At 37.8% G+C, this 20,681-nt stretch overlaps 1 protein-coding gene across 1 annotated transcript in view; it reads left to right on the top strand.

Moving 5' to 3' along the window:
• Nucleotides 1–9,927: 9,927 nt before the first annotated feature.
• LOC122797954 overlaps nucleotides 9,928–20,681 on the top strand; it is a 507,423-nt gene continuing 496,669 nt past the window's right edge. The window contains exon 1 of the mRNA XM_044066475.1: nucleotides 9,928–10,058. The gene's annotated coding sequence lies outside the window, so the exon portion shown is untranslated. The remainder of the gene's footprint in view (nucleotides 10,059–20,681) is intronic.

Below are 20,681 nucleotides of genomic sequence, written 5' to 3'. Positions count from 1 at the left end.
CTCTTCCACAGTTAAGGTGCAGTTAGCAGCCATTTCCCATTTTCATGTGGGGGATGGACTGGGATCAGTAGCATCTTCAAAGATATGCAAAACCTTCTTGAGGGGCAGAAACCACCAGTGAAATCTGTGGTTCCTCCATGGGACTTAACTTTAGTCTTACAAGCTTTGACAAGTCCACCCTTCGAGCCTGCCTCTTCGGTTCCGTTAAAATTCTTGTCTTGGAAAACAGCCTTTTTAGTGGTGATTACGTCAGCCAGGAGGGTTTCAGAACTCCAAGCCCTGTGCATGAAACCCCCCCTACCTCATTTTTCACAAGGATAGAGTGTCTCTCAGGACTAACCCGTCTTTCCTACCGAAGGTGGCTTCAGAGTCAAATATTAACCAATCAATCAATTTACCAGTATTCTTTCCAAATTTTCAGAACAAAGGGGAGTACACATTGCACAAACTGGATGTACACAGGCAACTGCATTTCTACCTGCACAGGACTAAAGATTTTCGCAAGTCTGATCAGTTGTTTGTGTCCTTTGCCAAATCAGCTATGGGAAAGGCAATTTCTAAAGTAACTCTGGCAAATTGGATTTCCCATTGTATAATCCATGGGTATACATCCTCAGGTAAACCAGTTCCTATGGGAATTCACGCTCATTCAACCCAATCCATTGCTACATCAGCAGCCTTCTGGTCCAGGGTTCCTCTGGATGCATATGTTCAGAAGCTACTTGGTCCACTTCTTAGACGTTCATCTCCCATTATAAATTGGATATGATTTCAAGGAGTAGGGCTTCCTTTGGCTCTGCAGTGCTTTGGAATATCCTTCCGTAAGGCCACCCAGGGTTAATTTCTATAGGTAGCTGGGGGCTCTGTCCCACAGGTTGCAGAACAAATGAAGTAACTACTTCAGATAAAGAAGTTATGTACTCACCATAACGTTCCATCTGAGTAGGTACTTCATTTGTCTGCAACCAACCCCCCCCCCCCTCCATGCCCCCTAACCATATTGTGATAACTGGCCAACTGGAAGATGTCCTTTTTCATGAGGTTAAGCAGGGCCTGATCCTCTGTCAAGGGTGTGAAATGTTTAGGACTGAGCAAACTCGGTCTGAGGTAATACAGTAGGCAGCAGGGGATTATGGGTAGGGGAGGAGCTAGGAGCTCGGATCTTTTAGCTAGTGAAGCTGCCGACTCGGATCCGAGGTTGGATCCGATACCCCACAGGTTGCAGACAAATGAAGTACCTACTCAGATGGAATGTTATGGTGAGTACATAACTTCTTTTTCTGACTGTCTTTGGTACTTTTGTTGACATTGATCTGAGGATGCAGGATGCTGCATTCCATGCAGTCTATGCTGAATCGAGGCCATTTTGGCCACCTTTTACTTAGTACACGTGAGTGAGGGCATAGAATATGACTGATGGTGACATTTTGTAGCTGACGAAGAATGCACCAATAAGAAAGTGAGGGAAGTGAAACAAAGTTGCTTTACTTTAACATTTTAAGTATTACAGTGTCATGGCAGGGCTAGCCACCCGGTGGTGTAAACCTTGGCTCGAGATGATTGTCACTGATGAAGTGACACACCAACCCCATGTGCAAAATGGGAAAAAGGGGCTGAGGATGGATAGCTGGATGATTGTCATGGAAGGAACTAACATTTTGGGAAGTTTGTTAAGTAAATCCTGAGATAAGTGGTGTATCCTTCAGGATTTTTTGGTGGAAGAGAATGATTTAATGACTGGACCATTTTACGTGAATTTAGAGAGATCATTAAGTCAAATCAATGAATCAATCAAAGTAGAAGAGGGTTCTGCTACTAAAAGTGAAAAAGAAAGTACATTAAGGAGACATTAGTTCAGGAGCCAAAGGACAATTCTTCGGATATCCCAGCAGGTATGGAGGCATCAGGAATATCTGGTAAACAAGGAAATGATCAGTTGGGGTATATAGATGAGTATTTAGAGATGTTTATTGAAGCAATTAATGAGGAAGGCAGGGTGAGATTAGCTCATATAGTAGGCAGGAAAAATAATATGCCTTTTGATCAGAGGCCCGGCACTGCAACCGTAGATGCTTCTAGTACCCCGTCATTTCCATTATTACCAACAACTCCCTCTGATAGAGGAATCCCCTCATCAGTACTAGTGCATAGCAGAAGCAATACAAACAGTATGGACAGCAACCTTAAAAACAAAATGCAGGGCTCAGTTATATCACAATTGGTAAAAGAAAAGATTCAGAGAGGTGATTTCATAGACATCTTTGATTTAGTAGGGATAGGTTCCTGACCCAGAGACTCCCCAGACTCTGGAATAGACTGTCCATACATGTCAAGCAGAGCACCTCTTTGGCCCTTTTCTAAAGGAACCTTGATGATTGGATGGGAGAAAGGAAATTCACCCTGGGGATCATGCCAGTCACCCTGCTAGACAGGGGTCCCGGGAAGTAAATAGTGTGGGAAGAAATAGCCAGGGAATTGTTATGGCTAGGCTTGTATGGACCCTAGGGCTGATAGCCTAGTACCAACCTATGAACCTATGAAATCTGCAATGGTATCAGTTTCATTTTTCCCATGTAAGTATGGGGTCAGGGTGTCAGATCAATAGTGACCAAATCACCTTGAGCCAGTGTTCACACCCCAGAGTGGTCGCTTATTTGCTGGATGAATGTACTGCCCCCTCTACTTTAATTTCTCTGAGTAAGAATCATTTTAAGATGTATCAGATGAATGGAAATTTAAAAATATCATTGGAATCTGTTTTGTCATATTTTACATTTTGTTTCAAAGGCTAGGAATAAAATATTTTAATCATTGTTAAAAATAGAGTTTTCCTTCAAATTTTTGAGAGAAAGAAGAGGAGGAAAGTGGCATAAGAAAACTGAAAGGTAATGGTGATATAAACAACACTGGATATTATATCATATTGTGATATAAATAACATTATATGTTGTATCATTATGATATAAATAGCATTAGAGGTGTCACATTATAATATAAATAGCATTAGATGTATCAAATTATAATATAAATGGCATTGAATGTTGTGTCATATGATGATATAAACAGCATTGGCTGTTATATGATATTATAAGTGGATCTGTTTTAAATGATTGAACGAGTACTGCATTGAACCACACATCATCAAGACGAATGGACCGAACAGTTTAAACATCAAACGTTAAGTTCATTGAATCTGAAGTCATTGAAGTACACTGGTTGGCCAACTTATCAGTTAGTATTATTCTCTATACAACCTGCATCCATTTTATGCTTTTCTAGCACTTTAAAGACATTTATAATGGATGATGTCTGAGATGTTGGCCAAGTATATGAATTCAGTGAAGTGGACCTCAATGAACTTAACTTTCAATGTTTAAATTGTTTGATCCTTTCATCTCAATGATGTGTGGTTGGATGTAGTGCTCGTTCAATTATTGGAAATAGATCTAATATAAATAGCATTGGATGTTGTATCATATTATTATGCAACTAGCATTGGATGTTATATTATATCATGATATAAACAGCATTGAATGTTGTATCACTTTATGATAATAATAGCTTTGGATGTTATATCATACGATGATATAAATAGCATTGGATGTTGTATCACATCATGATAATAATAGCATTGGATGTTATATCATATGATGATATAAATAGCATTGGATGTTGTATCACATTATGATATAAACAGCATTGGATGTTATGTCTTATGATGATATAAATAGCATTGGATGTTGTATCATATGATATAAATAGCACTGGATATTATATTATATAATATAAATAGCACAGGATGTATCATATTATAATACAATTAGCATTGGATGTTATATGATATTAACAGCACTGGATGTTATGTCATATTTCTTTTGCTGTACAAAAAAAGAAATGAGAACTATAAGCTCTCAATTCTTATGCATTACATACTGCAGAACAACGAGCTAAGAATAATGATGACTTAGCTGGACGATATTAAATGACAGCACTTAAATTAAGATAGGCTGTTTATTAATATGTATTAGGAATGCACAGACATAGGATCATTACTAGGCAGACAGTCGTGAGGACCATAAGATGCCTAGCCAGATGCACCTGTAAAACACACTTAAACATTTCTGCATCCCTTTTCAATCCCTTAATAGTGCTTACCTCTCATTGTTTTATTGAAGCTGATGACTTGGGTTTAGAAGCAACACTTGCATGTCTTATTTTGAAATGCACTTAAATAACAGTTAATTCTGCAATTAAACTGTTCATCACACATTGCATCTAAAATTTTATTAACTAATGATCATGTCTGTGTAACAATGTGAATATATTTTGACGGTAGCGACAATTTTCCATTAAGTGTAATTGTGAGCATAGTAGTCATGTTCTCAGACTTATTTGCTTAGCTATGAGAATTTTTTTTGTGTAATCACTTGGATTTTAATGACAACTGTAATAATTGTCATAGTGCCACAGAAGTATGTCAAGACTAATGAATGATATAGCCTGCCCTGCAAAATCTTTATATGTGATGTATGAGTTTTTTGGAAAAAGGCTGTTCTGTTTAGATTTTTAAGGGGTATAAACAGACTATTTCTTTTCATTCATAGATTCATAGATATTTCAATGCCACTGAGTTTTATAACCATTCACATGTTGCCAATACCTTCCGTCATGCCACACCTCCTTTTTCTAGGGGACCAAACCAGTCAATTCCAGAGTAAGTTTGTGGATACTCAGATGATCATCTAAGTTATATTTCAAGGAAGATCGTGAGTCCCACTGCTTAACACTCAATATAAATTTGGTGTATTCCAGATAATTGGGAGGTGCTGAGTTATAAACCTGTCCCCTGGTGGTGTTTTATTTAGCTGTTGGTGAAAGTGAAGGTCCCTGGTACTAGTGTTGGTAGAGCTATTGAATATACAGAGATACAGGAAATCCAGGATAAGATCTCTAATAGCTGCTGTGAGACAGAGATCTCCCTTCAAAAGGCTTTAAGGCACTGAATAAAGGAATAGAGCTTTCAGCCTGCCTTGGTAACGCAAGGACTTTAAGGCTGTGATAAGTTTGGTTAGGAACCTTTGGGGAATTTTTAATTGTTTGATATGTTTGGTAAGATGCATCCTGAAGGAGGCAATGTACACTATTAACTGGCCTGATCAATGCTTAGTATAAGGCAGTGATTATGGGTTTTTAGAACTTGAAGATATTCCTTTGGCAATTAGCTGTGGTAAATAAAAAGGTTTCCTGACAAGCATTGTCATTCGATGGTCAAAAGAGAGGGAAATATGAACCCAAGTTCCTAGGTCCATGACTCCATTTTCAGTCCCAGTGCGTGTTTGTTGTACAGTACTATGAGGGAATCAGATGTCTACGGAAAGTGATGTTACTACACTTTTTAACATGTAGTTTGAACCAACATTTGTACACCAAGAATGTACTAAGGAGACTTTATTTTGAGGGTTTGAGTGCCATAGGGTCACATAACAACAACCCCAAGTTTGAAGTTATCTGCAGACTTTGTTAACCAGAGGTCTTAGCTCTATTCTTGGAGTTGCTAACCATATCTGACTTGCTTTTAGTTTTTGTTGGCCTTATTTACTGCTGTGTTACAGACTACTTCCACCTAGTGTTTTGCAAATGATCATGCTAACCCTGCTAAACCAGTGACCACCTACCTTTCTGATACCACTTCAGGTAATTTGAAACCTACCCTCTGATTATCTGTGTCTAGAGTAGCAGCCTGCAACCCCTTGCAGGCAACTGTGGCACCACTGCCTGTACTTCTGTGTCATTGAGTTGCTAGTTTTTGTGGCCTGAGCCATGACTACCATTTAATACTTGCTACGTTTTGTGGCATCTGTATCTATAACCTGTGCCATTTTGTTGCCAAATAGTAATAAGAACATTTTATTTAATTTTATTTATTCACATTTAATTGCCAGGAAAGTCCGATTGAGTAGATGACCATTTTCAGTGGGGGTCTGATGAGAAAAGCTCTAAAGTATTACAAAACCATTTTAAGAACAATAATTTTACAATCTTCAAAAATAATACAAAACATCTACAGTTTATATAATTATATCAAATTAGACACAATATGAAAATTTTGGTTGAGAAAAGATGCAACTTATATGACAGTGATTTAATATTTAGAGAAGCTTTAACCAGTCTATAAAGAAATTAAAGGTAAGTTACTATAATATAAATATAAATTTACAATGTGAAATGAGAGTAAACATGGTTATAACATATTTAGAAAGATAGTCAGGGGAGAGAAATTGATAGAATTAAGGAAGTGAGTTAGGAAGGGAGAGTAAGGAGGTATAATGTATGAATAGGTATTTGTTCATATTTACAGATATAGAGTATCCTGGGGTTGAGCAAGAACACAGCCAGATTTTGGCTAGGAAGTCCTTCAGAGTGGTTTTAAATGACTGGAGGGAGGGAGGGTATTGACATGATGGATACAAATAAGGGGTATCAGGCCTCAAAAACATGATATGAGTATAGACAATGCCCAGCTGATTCGATAAGTTTGTTGACAGAGATGAACTTTTGGTCATTCGAACATAATGGCTGACTGGGAACATAGTTGTGTAGATGGATGCTGGATAATTTCATAGGTGGTAAGAAGGTGTGTAAATGTTACTTGATGGGGGTAGTTCTAACCAATCGAGGCTTTTTAGTGCAATACACTGGTGGGTTCTGAAGGGAGTATTTGCTGCGGATTTAGCCACTTTATTATATTGTTGTTCAGATTTTCCTTTTTGGGATGTCTGAAGGTTAGTAAGGATGGGAGAAGTTTAAAGTAGTGAGGGGGAGGTAAGTAGTGGCAAATGTAGTTTTAGTTACATTGGTGTGAAAGTTTTTGGCTCTGTAAAGCATTCACAGTTTTTGGTGAGATTTTTAATGCAATTTTGAATGTGCGGTGAATTTAAGATTATTACCTTCTATCATCCCTAATAATTTGTTATGAGAAGTGACTTCAGTGATTGTATTATTAAGAGAGAGGATTTTGCATTTTGTTTCTTCACGAAGCAAGGATTTTGGAGAAAATACGTAGTGGTAATTTTTTTTTGGTTGAACGTGAGTTATGTTACAAAGCTGTTTCAGTGACTGATAAAGCTCTAGAGTAATTTTTTTACAAGTGTGCCATGTTGTCATATGTGCATATGAGTGTAGACTCATCTATGTATTTTATTAGGGAGGCCTGTTGTATGGATGTGTGGAGGCTGTTGGTGAGAATTCTAAAGAGGACGGTACCAAGGATACAGCCTTGTGGTATACTAGAGTTGACTGGGAGGTATGGAGAGAGAGAGTGTAGTGCCATTTTACTGACTGATACCTATTACTCCAGTAGCATTTGAACCATAGAAGGGTAGACTGAGCTAAATCTAGTGAAGGAATTTGAAGCAGACGTTTACTGTGGTAAACCATGTTGAAGGCTTTAGACAAGTCTGTAAAGAAGGAGACAGCTACTTTGCCATTATCTATAGCTTTACTGACAGTATCTATAAAGTTTACAAGTACAGTGTTATTACTATGGGAGAAAGAAAATCTGTGTTGTTTAGGGATATGTGTTCTTTCCATAGGAGATAGTTTAGCAATTGTTTTTTGAATACATTTTTCAAGTATTTTGGAGAGGGATGATAAGTTTGTTGCACATTTAAAATTAGTACTGTCTGTTGAATTTCATCCTTTGTGTACACGGATAATGTATGATTTTTTTCCAGACAGAAGGAATGTGGGATTCCTGAATAGACCTGTTTGTAAGGATTAGGACAGAATTGGCAGTACTCTTGGTTGCTGTTTTAAGGTACTTATTTGGATGTCCATTAGCTGAAGTAGAGCACGGTTTGAGGTTGTTTAAGAATAGTTTTATAAAGGATGTTGGTATAGGTTTGTAGTTGAAAGTAGATGTGGTGATATGTTGTTGTTGGACAGGGTTGGGATTAGGTACTGGGGAATCCTTGGTTAGAGATGCTGTACTTATAGCATACTTATATATAGATATATATATATATATATATATATATATATATATATATATATATATATATGCACCTATAGATGAAATATATGAGTTAAATTGTATTGCACTTTTGACTGGTGAGTTATTGGGAGAGGGGTTCGGGTTGAATTTATGGCTGGACTATACAATTTCTTCAATGGCTGATCAGACTTGTTTTTTAGGATTGTGTTTATTATTGCACTGAATGTTATTCTAGTTTTTGTCTTCATTTATTTGCTTTTTAGTACGGTTGAGGAGCATTCTGAAGTTTTCAAGATATTGTGGTGTTCTATATTTTTGCCATTCTTAACATGATTTTTCTCTAGCCGTCATTAGCAATCTAGTCTTTTTGGATAGCCAGATTGCATTATTTCTTTTAGTCTCTTCCTTCTAGGAGGTGTGATGTTATTTAGGATATCTAGTAAAGATGTATTGAATTTGTTTATAGCATCTTTTAAGGGGTCAATTTTTAGAATGTCCCAGTTAATAAATGTTAAGTAGCATACTGCTCAACTGTCTAGATTTTCACTCAATGTCCAGATTTTTGTCTCAAAATTTCAAACTCTTCCTCATAAAAGTCTTGGCTTTCTGGAAAAACACTGGGATAATCTGAGTAATGAAATTTGTAAATATTTCTGTTTAAGACTTCATATCCTTTAGAAAATGGATTTGAATACATACCCTGTTATTCTTTCAGTGTTCTAAGTTTATAAAAGCAATATTTAAAATCTGCCCCTATTTTTGGCTTTTGTACCCCCATTATGCCAGGCTTTGTCCAGATTTATGAGGCTAAGAGGTTGAGAGCTATGATAGTAATTAATATTTCTGGGTTAAACTTGGATAGGTTGTGTGCTGTTTTGCAACTGTGCTGTTTAAGTGGATGTGTGAGATTTTTAGTTGCGTAGACTGGGAGATGGTCACTGAGATATTCTGATATTGTACCTGTGGTGGTGAATTTCCCAGAGCCTGATACTAGAATCTAGTATAATAAGGACTTTGATGTCTTACTATAATGTGTGGCATACCTCTGAACTGTCTAGATTTTTGCCTCAGATTTTTGGTCTGTTCTTTATAAAATTTGTGATGTTCTGGATTTTTTTTGGCAAATCAGTGATGATTAAATTTACTAAATAATGGCAGCCATTTAAGTTTCAGAATTTATATCCTTCAGAAAATGCATGGTAACACAAGACCTTTTATTCTAGCAACTATCTAAGTTTATAACAGCAGTATTTAAAATATGTCCCTATTTTTGATCCTTTGTTCCTCCATTATTTTTGGCTTTGTCCAGATTTTTTTTGTGCTAAGAGATTGAGATCTTTGATGTGTGGGGCTACTAATTAGTTGTGTGAAACTGTATAAGTTCATGCATGATGTAGCGGAGTTAGAGGTTATGTCCAATGAAATGACATTCACATCACCTAGTAGTATTTTTTCTTGTGGAATTTGTATGGATATCAAATATAGGCTGCCTTCCAGTGTAGCTCTATTGTTGCCAGGAAGGATGTAAAGGGCAGTAATGTGTATATTGTTTGTGGTTGCCTGTTTTTTTTTCTGTGACTGTTTTGTTGTTCTGCATTGTATCAGTCGATTATTGCTGTGTCTTGCAAGTGTCATCTGAGTATTTAAAATAATACTGCTATATTGCCTCTACTGTATTATAGTTGGCATGATATTTAGAACCTACTTTACTTATCATCCCTGTATGAATTATAAACACCAGGAGCCAACAGTCTGCCTATATTTTTTGGGTTAATGTGTCATTGCATTTCATTTTACCAATCTGAGCAAGTTTACACACTGAAGTGACTTAAAAGTATCACAGATAAAGAAATTAAAATGGCCAGTTCACAGAAAAAATGCATTCTAAAGTCCTTCTCATGTTCATTCATATTTTTTTATATCTTGTTACTTCTAGCTTTTCACGTCTGAACAAGTATGCTTAGTAAAGTGCAACAAATGTGAGAATGAGGACAAAAAGACAACCAAACTTCTTCAAATCCCAGTACCAATTCAGTTAACTGGTTCAAAGCATTTCAGTTCAGTGGTGAGATGTATTCGTTTTTTTTTCAGTAGATTGAAATGAGATACTAGTATGCTGTGTTCTTATTTTTTAAGCAGTAAGTGGCTATAGTAGTAATGGTCATGACAATCTTTGTGTTATTTGATCAACAACTATCCCTGTTGTGGTGGATGTAAACAGAAAATGTGAATTACTGTTTCACTTGTCTAAAGTAATTTTATTGGAAGATAAAATGCATATCTCAGACACATGTTGGCTAGGATTTAAAAAAAGTTGCTGTGTTTGCATAAAACACAACAGCCAGAAGCATTTAAACAAAATGTGATTTCTGTCTGTTTTTCTTGTCATGTGTGGTCATCTGCAGACTAATGTTTATCCTTACTATTGCTAAAAAGAAATCATTCACAAATGAATCACTTCATTTAGTCTTTAACCTACTAGTGTAGTCTTGTCTGAACATGGTTAAAGATGCAAGTATTATTTATTTATTTGCTTTTGTTTACTGTGAAATTCTAACTGGGATGACATGACCATTTTCAGCAGAGAGCGCGGGAGAAAGGTTGCAGTAAAATAAACATATTAATAAAGGTACAAAAAACGAAATATTTACACACGTTTACAAAGTTCAACGATATCTATATAATTTAGAAAGCAGGAAACCCTGGACAATCAAAGAACTATATAGTAGTTGGACAATGCTGTAAGAGTTTGATGTCTCCAAACAGGTATTCTTGTGTTATAAGAAGTGGAAAATAATACAGTGTTTTGTTAATTACAGTTAGTGCCAAAGGAGACAGGACTGTAGGTACAATGCTGACTCATTTTTATATTAAATAAACTGATTCTTCATGATTGGTACTTTTAACAATTTTGTTTTCTGTTTGTATTGCAATAGCAGATCTATAGTCATTTTGTCTTTTTTTCGTATTTTACACTTCCATAATTTGCTTTCACAACATTTTCATTCATGGTCCCAGTTTTACCACTTCATATTCCATAGAAAACCTTTCTGGGTTACATACTTGACAGTTCATTTATCTGGACATCTGTGTTTTTATCGATGTTAAATCAGATTGTATCAACAGTGTGTCCCTTAGATGATTGTCCCTGATGCCACAGATTAATCTTTCCCTTCTTATGGATTCAAATATGTTACTAAATTGACTATGCTTTGTGCTTCAAGTCAGTGACACAGATTTCTGCTAAATCTGGACAACCATACCTTATGCATGTTTCAAGCACAATTTCCTTACTAAACCATCCATTTATAAATATTCTTACTAATAACATATATGCTATAACAGAAACATTTTTTAACTTAGTACTTAAATTGTAAGTATCAGATATCTTTATATGGTGTTATGCTGAATTGAATCAAATGCCTTATTTACATTACACCATTACACAGATCTTTATATTGAAAACCATTTTTTTAACTATTTATTTAGTACTTTTAAAAAATATATCTTTTGAACTATAGTCATATTTTTATACATTCTATACTCTACTCCATCTGGCCCTGCTGCAGATTCCAAATTTACGTTTCTTGAAATATTTTCTAATTCTTCCATTCTAATATTTTTTTCAAAATCTTTATTATCTTCCTCAGGAAGAATCTCCACTTTCCATTCCTTAGTACTTTCTACATTCTTCCCTCTAAAACTTTCTTTAACATATCCTTCCACTATTTCCACAATCTTAACTTGTGTAGTTTGTACAATATCTGACCTTTCTTTCATTACTCTCATAATACTATCATTTTCTTTAATAAGTTTACTCAAATATGGTGCAATTTCCTCCTTTTTTCCTTGCAAAAATATATTTGTTTATATAATAAATATTGTATTTTCTTTTTATTTAACTCTTCTTTAACAAAGTAACTTTCTTCATTATTTGCTAAACTGTCACATATCCTTACTCATTTGATCACAATGCACACTTTCCTTTCTTATTTTTATATTTTCCTTGCTTATATAACACTTTTTATATTTTTGTTTAAAAAAAACAACCACCATTCAGAGCAATCTTTATAAAAGGGCCTCATTACTATGTGATCTGCCATACACTTACTACATCCATCGTCCCTTCTTTATCACATTTAACCTCATTAATCCTTTGTAATCCTTTTCCTAATTTTATGTCATCAGAATTATCTTTCAAAGTAATCCATATAACCCGGTGATTCAAAAAAACTTTCTTAAATACTCCTCCATCCATAATTATTAACCCTGCTGAAACAAATAAATAATATGTTTCTGTTTTATGTTCACGTCTACTGTAAGTCCAAGTACGCATAGGTTCATAAGTTCATAGATTGATACTAGGCTATCTGTCCTAGGGCATTTATAAGCCTAGCCAGAGTGTGTTTGGCTTTCGCCACCCTTTTAGATTAGTTGACTGTGCCTCTGTCTAGGAGGGACACAGAAGAGATCCCAGGGGTAAACCTACGATCTCCCATCCACTCGTCAAGATTTCTCTTGAAGAGGGTCATTGAGGGACTCTGCCTAACATGGATTGGGATTTTGTTCCAGAGTGAGGGGAACCTCTGGGATATGAATCTGTCCCTCTAGCATGTCTTATTTCTTTCTGTGCTGAGGTTTAAGTCCCTGGAGCATGTAGCTCTAAGAGATTTGGATTTCCTGAGGTGGAGCATGTCCATTAATTCTGCGTTGGACATGGCTTTATACGTCAGGCACAGATCGCCTCTGAGTAGGTGGTAAGCAACTGAGTAGAGATGGAGTTTCTTTAACCTAACTGCATAGGGCATCTGTTTGAGTCCCTTCATCCTCTTGGTGAGGTACTTTTGGGGTCTTTCAAGTTGCTGCAGGTGTCGGGTAAGGTACATCCCAAATGGGGCATTGTATTCAATTATGGGCCTGATGAGTGATGAGTAGAGGGGCACAATGACCTCTCTTGATCTAGATGTGAACCCTTTTCTGATAAGGTGGGCTATATAGAAGGTCTTTCTAACCACTTTGGCAACGTGATTGTCAAAGGAGAGATTGCTATCTACTTGGGTCCCCAAATCCCTAATTACTTCTTCCGTACTTAATGGATTACCACCTGTGTGGTAATTTGTAGGCACTTTGTTTTTCCCAAAGGGGATGACTATGCACTTTTTGGCATTTAGCTTTAGGCCATGGCTCTGGCACCAGTTATCCGTCTCTGTGAGATCCTTTTGGAGGATGCTTGTGTCAGTCGGCGAGTCGATTATGGAACCCAGTTTGCAGTCATCTGCGAACTTGGTCAGCCATAGTCCTCCCATGTTTGCCTGTACCTCAGAGAAATATATACCGAACAAGAGAGGTCCCAGGACTGAGCCTTGTGGGATGCCACTTGTAACTGGTGTAGAGTCTGACATGGCACCTGCAATTCTGACCATGTGGGTTCTATCCCTGAGCCAGTTTGCAACCCATCTTGTGACATAGGGGTTGATATTTAAGCTGGTGAGCTTATTTATGATGCCCGAGTGGGGTATTGTGTCGAAGGCTTTTGCTAGGTCCAGGTAGGCTGTGTGGATTACTTTCCCTTCATCTATGGCCTTGGTGACTGTTTCAAAGAAGTCGACCAGGTTTAAGAGGTAAGATCTGCCCTTAACAAAGCTAAATTGGGTAGGATCCAGTGTTTGGAGGTGCCCAATGTCTTTGTTTATGAGTTCCATGATGATACACTGCATAGCATTGCACACCAGGCTAGTCAGGCTTATAGGGCGATAGATTCTGGGGTCCGTTGTGGCACCACCTTTGTGGAGTGGGACCACTGTTGCTGTACGCCATTCCTTGGGTACATATCCTGTAGTAAGGCTGAGACTGAACAGTGACTTTATGTGAGGGTTCAGTTCTTCTTGGAGTTCGTGTAAGACGCAGCCCGGGACACTGTCCGGTCTCATTGATGCTGTGTTTTTGCTTTGGAGAGGGCAGCTCTCACCTGTGCATCTGTGATGTCAGGGAGGCTACACTCTGTTGGTATAGAATTTGCTCTTTTGGGGGGGAGAAGTTTGTACTGAACCTGTCTGCCAGGATGTTGGCAATGTCTGTGGGTTCAGTATATTTTTTGTCATTTTGAACTAACTCAGAGCATATCTGGGAGTTGCCACCCAGGTTCCTGACATAACTAAAGAAGGCCTTGTGATTATCTTTAGCATCTTGTGCAATTTTTCTTTCAAAGCTGGCCTTAGATGATTTTATGAGGGATCGTAGTTTCTTGCTAGTACTAATCAGAGATGCCTTCCCTTTTTGGGATTTTGCTCTATCATGTAGTAGCTTCCTCCTTCTGTTGTATAGATTATTTATGGCTGGGGTCCACCAGACAGATCTCCTGCCTTTGGAGGAATGAGTCTTGGTTTTATTTGGGATAGCACGATCCATGCATTCCTGTAGGTGTCCATAGAAAGCGTTTGTAAAGGATTCTGCGGTTTGGGCCATATTTTCCACTGGCCCGGGGGCTTTGAAGAATTCCACCTCGGTTTTGAGAAATGTGAAGTTTGCTTTTGAGAAGTTCTTCACCGTGGATTCCTTGGTTGGGGGTGGGGACGGGATATGGATGACCAGAGTACCTCTGGTATGGAACATAGAGGCCCCATGTTGGTGATGATCAGGTCCAATATGTTTTCCCCTCTTATGGGAGTGGTGACCAGTTGTTCCATAGCATTTGAGTTTATAAATTCTAGGAACTGTTGGGTGAGGGTGTTGGGGCTTGAGTAGTGCTCCCAGTCTATGTTTGTGTAGTTGAAGTCACCCAATATAATGGTGTTTGGAGAGACCTTCATATTCTCCAGTGTTCTCAGGAAAGCCAAGTGGGGTTCCTGAATTTGGGAGGGTGGTCTGTAGCAGACTACAAACTGAAAGGCAGTTTTGACCACTGTTAGTTGCACATGGATGGTCTCCGATGCTTCGTGCAGTACCACTAACCTAGAGGTGTGGGTATCTTTGATGAATATGGATACTCCCCCTCCTTTTGTGGTTCAGTCCGAGTTTTGGGGCTGAAAAGCATGGTATGAGGTATAACCTGGTAGTGCTGGGGTGCTCTCAAGAGCCTTGAACCAGGTTTCTGTTACTGCACAGATTTCAATAGTCTCCATACTGAAGAGAGCTTCGAGTGCATGCATCTTGAGGTTTAGACTTCTGGCGTTGAGCAGCATTACCCTTAGTTTCTTTTTCTTTGTGTTGTCTATGGAGGCGGGTTTGTCTTTTGAGCCTTGCCTAAAAAAGGCACTATGGGGGTGGCAAGAGCCTTAGCCAGTATTGAAAGCCCAGGGGTGACAGGTGCAAGCCGTCCCTAGCGAAGCAACGTGGCTTGTCGAGCATGTCATCCCAGGCTGACAGACACTGGATTTCCTTTGAATGACACCAGTACTTTAGCCAGTTGTTAAAATTGATCATTTTGTCTTTATACTGTGGCATCATTCTTGGTGAGGGTAAGATGCTACTCAAGGTCAGGGTCATACTGGCCTGGTCTACATGATCAGAGAGCTCCTCTATGTCTTTTTTCATGTAGTCCAGGGAGGTATGTCTCAGGTCATTCACACCAGCATGGACAATGACGGAGTCATATTTGTACTTGCTTTGGAGTGACCTGAGTGCTTGTGTTATGTGGCAGATCCTGGCACCCGACAGGCAGCTTACAGTGAACTTCTCCTTGTTCAGCCTGGTGAGTGGGATGTCAGTGTGTCTGAGAATAGAGTCACCTATTACAAGTGTATTAGGTGTGTTGTTTAGCCTTAAGGGCTGTGACTGTGTGGCACACTGACTTTGTGAACTATGTGATACGTGGGTATTGTTGTGGGGTAGCGGTTGCTTGGATGTCTGCTTTGGAGGTCTCTGCCCTTGGGCAGATTTTTATTTAGAGCCTCTGAGTATGTTTTTGTGTGTTTATGTCTTTGGTTTTCTGTTGCGATAAGTCTATGTGAGACTGGATTTGTGGTGTGTTTGGGGGGGGGGGGTTAGTCAACTCACCAGCTGAGGTGGGAGAGGTGGGTCCTCTGGAACCTGCCTTCCCTGTCGTCCTATGTTTAGCAATATTTTACGACATTTTGGGTTAGTAACAAACAATACCATTCAAAATTAGTTGTAACAGCATGCATCAGTATTCCCATTAACCAAACACCCATGAATTCCAAACATTGGACAGCAAGCATAACACATGCATAATTTGAACAACAGTACACAATCCAACAGCATGCAAGGTTGATTGATGGCAACAGGCCATCAGGTTTGGATATGTGAACAGGGCACATGCATCAACGTACATGCAAATAAGTATGAACCAACAGGACAAATATCCAGAGGAATTAATTGTGAATACACATACCCATTTGATGTGGAATGGATTATTTGTGAATATAGGGTAGGGTGAAGAAATATTTCATTAACAACTTCAACTACCTATACATATGCTGTACATTTCTAGTAGCTGCAGATATATATACCCTACAGGTCTTACTACAGTTTGCTATATGTAACCTTAGGTATGTTGGTGATGGGAATGTTACTGCTACATTAATATACATTGCATTTTTATTCATACACATTCATATCTGGCTGTGTTCAGCTACAACACCCTGCTACGTTTGATTTATATGGCTCTGGACAACTGTGGATGTTTGGTATTTCATACAACCGTACTATCTCCATATTGCAAGGGTACAGCAACATATCCAAATTGTAGGACAGACATTCCAGCTTCAGTACTTTATTACACACATTTCACTCTTTGGTTGTGCCTGTCTCATTCATTTCATTATGTACTGACTGCAGTATACTTTATTCAGGAGTTATTACAACTTTCTTGGTGGATTCATACCACTTTCTCACACTGTCACTTGTTTTATTTTTACAATTCAGGATGGTACTTAATTCTAGGCTTTATTAGCATGTTTTACTTGGTTACAACAATCCTTTCCAACAGACTCACTTGTGTCATGTGTCAGATTTTAAATGGGGATGTATTTCACACATGTGTTGTACCTAGCTTGTTTAGCAGTTATTTTCAGCCTGCAGCAGGTTATCTACTATTACAATACAGGTGGAACATCTCTATTTCAGACTTGTTTAATTTTTATTTCTGGATTAAAGGCTGCATCACTTATCTAATCACACAGTACTAGCAGAATCTGTCTTACACTGTTATTTGCACTTTATTAATAAGTAACTACACTGACCTCTTTTACAAGCTGTCCCACTTATATTGTATAACAATTACAGGAAAATAATTACTAACCTGCCTGGTGGCGCAACCGCAACAGCCTATCAGCATAGGCTCACCGATTCACAGAATGCACACCTGCAGCTGTAATATAAATTAAGTAATATTGGAGTATACATCTCCATAATATCATCTAGGTTAATTTCTTACATACATAATTACATGGCACTTACTCAGTAGTGGGGCATTGGGCATTTGCCGGGCTTCCTGGATCCAACGGTTCAGTTGGTCCTACTTTCGTCTCTTCAGGTCCGCATGGTGGTGTCGGACCTGTTCACCAGTCCTTGGTATGCCTGTGGCACTGGTGAGATCATGTGCCAACTGGTCCCATGCCTCAGCCTTGTACGCTCCCCACAGGACCTGGCCCTGCATGAGTTGAGCCTCATGATCGTGGACAAGGAGCCAAACCATACATTAGGACTCCTCAACACCCCACCTCTGTGCTCAGAAGCGACTACCCTCTCCTACACCTGCCATTCTGACTGCAAATAGGTTCCACAATCAGTTATGCTGTGTATTCCCACCTATGGGGCTTATATATGCCGTTTTTCCCGCACTTATCTGTGATTGGCCAGTTTGGAAATGTACCAGCTTCACAAAGCCTGCTTTGTCAGGCTTCTCTTTCCATTCATTCCTATATATATGCTAATACTGCATTTCTCAGTACAACTGTCATGGCTAAGTGGTTCAGTACTTTGACTATGGTGCATGGTATCCTGGGTTTGAGCCTGGCCATTGCTTTTTTTATTTCATGACTGTCTACACAGGCTAGAAGGTGTGTCTGTGTAAAGGCAGTTTTGAAACAGCTTGCTCAACGTTGCCCGCCGGTAAGCTGGTTGCGGTGCTCAGCTCCGCGCAAACGAGTTACGCTGGTTTATGTGTTATTTGGCCATGAGCATGCATATTATGCTCAGCTCAGCTATGGGCACACAGTTTCAGCGTGTTAAAGTGCTGCTCAACTCCAGGCACCCATATTACACCTGTTAAACCAATGCTCACCTGCGGGCAGACATACTCAGCTTGTTGGAGCGTAACTCAGCTATGGGCACTTCTAAAATTTTTTTTTCTTTATTGTATCACATTTCTTCAAAATTCATGGCCCATTTCATTACATTTTACCTAAATTATAGTTATATATATGTACATATATGTCAGTGGATTGTTTCGTGCTTATTTCACTAAAAATAATAAATGATGTTGGTGGGGCTCAAACCGTGACTGTCTCCTCTTTGGCTGACATCTCTACTGCTACACTATTGCTTCTTGGCTTACATTGCCTATTTAGATCTTATATGCTTTTCCACTGACTGCTAACTGTGGCTGAGCGAAGAGCACACCCGCGCAAACGAGCGCAATTACGGGCAAACATTTTTAAAATTAAAAAAAAAATTTAACTGTTCATTTTTACGTTTTACATTTCAGTTGGGTTTATAGTCTGTGGGGGCATGTGTGGTGTTGTGTTTGTTGACATTTCTGCGGACTCGCTCGTGGGGGTTTCCTTTCGGGACTGTGACTCTTCTGGGGGTGTGTCCGTTTGCAGTGCTCGCCCTACGGACATGCCCCCTACTTTCTTACACGGACCGTGTTAGCCTTGGGTGTGAGTCAGCATGCCCTCATGAATATGCATGGCATGCTGACGTCACACTGTTTAACTGCAGCCTCCATGTAAGACTTGTTAACTCTTACATGGAGGCTTCATGAATCCTGCCCTATGATTTACAAAAAGGAGGTAAATGCCAATAGGTATGTTAGAAGAAATAGTATGCATGTGCCACATACTTTTAAGGGAGTTCTTAAGGCACAATTAATAAGGGCTAGTAAACTTAATACAGAAGATAATAACTTTACACTTCAAGCAAATGAGATGAAACAAGAATTTATAAGGAATAGTTACTCCCCAAATTATATAGATACTATTTATGAAGAAGTTAAATTAGGTAGGAAACACAGATATAAACCTATTTTAGTCAGAGAGTAATAGAATCAGCAAAGACCTCTAATGAGAACAACAATTTAATTAGATATGTAACTACTTATAATGCAAATACTAAGGAAGTGTGTAATATTATAGAAAGAAATTGGCTCATATTATTAGCAATGCCAGAAATTAAGGAACTAATAGGTTTAAAACCTAGATTCTCATATAGAAATCTGGAAACATTAAACCAAAAATTATGTTATAAGGATTTTAGGAATGAGAAAGTTGTATAACAGCATACAAATGCAACACTGAAATGTTGCAATTGTAGTTGCTGCATAGACATTTATGATTCAACAAATGAATTTGAACATCCTATAACTGAAGATAAATATAATTTTAAATGTTCAGCTAATTGCAATTAATCACAAATAGTGTATATGGCAATTTGTACACTTTGTACAGCATTTTATGTTAGGAAGACAACTAGGAAATTGAGAGAACGTATTATAGAGCATAAGTCTGAAATTAGAAGGAAAGTTATAACTAATGCTCTATATAAGCATATTATGGATAATTTTACACACACTTTTAAATTTAGGGGTATATGTGCAATAAATACAGGTATTAGAGGGGGAGATATGAATAATACCATTAAACTAAGAAAATATGCCTGGATTAGCAGGTTACAGGCAGATACAATACCAGGTTTGAATAATACAGTTAGTATAAAGCCGGTATTGATTAAAAGACAAAGAGAAAATATTTGAGAATACATACTGTATTTTAGTTTCTTCTATTTAACATCTATGGAATATAACATAGAAAAATAGTAGTTAAGAGTATATTTTCTAATGTAGTTTTCTTTAGTTAAATGTCTAAGAAGTATGAGATAATATTTGCTGTATAGCATACATGTAGTTATGTATATAAAAGAAAATGTTATATGAAATACATTTTGTATAGGAAGATTTTTTAAGACAATGTATGTGCATATATATCTATTTAAACAGATGTAATTATACTATACTGATCCTATATGTTAGTAGCATAGGATAATTTGAATGTTTTTAAAGGTTTTAATATATGTTAGTGTTGTTTTAAATAGTAGAATTTAAATAATTAATTGCAAGTTGAATATGTTAGGCTGGCTGGATCATGTGATTTTATTTGTATCCCTATTTAAAGTTTTGAAAATGTCATTGTTTCTATGTACTGATGAAGGGTGGTGAGCCCGAAAGCTTTACTTATTAAATCTTTGCATTTAAGTGTGTTCTTGGAGATATTTTTTGCAGTTTTCATCAAGAGTTCTACCACAGACAGTTTAAAAAATCAGCTGCCATTTCAGTTCCTTGGTTTCTAATCTATTATTATAATCTCCCCCTGAAAATAAAAACGTATGAAATTGCCTGCAAACTGTTGAAGGCAAAATGTCATCTTTCTCTGGGCATTTGAAAAGATGGCAATGTTAAGCTTATACTTGTTGCAGGAGAGGTGCAGTGTGTATTTTTCTGCTGCCTGAGGGA

Source organism: Protopterus annectens, chromosome 3.part1 (genome assembly GCF_019279795.1).
Source record: "Protopterus annectens isolate FY-2018-M chromosome 3.part1, PAN1.0, whole genome shotgun sequence".
Lineage (NCBI taxonomy): Eukaryota > Metazoa > Chordata > Ceratodontiformes > Protopteridae > Protopterus > Protopterus annectens.
Note: the sequence above shows the minus strand (reverse complement) of the source record. Positions and strands in the feature narration are given on the sequence as shown.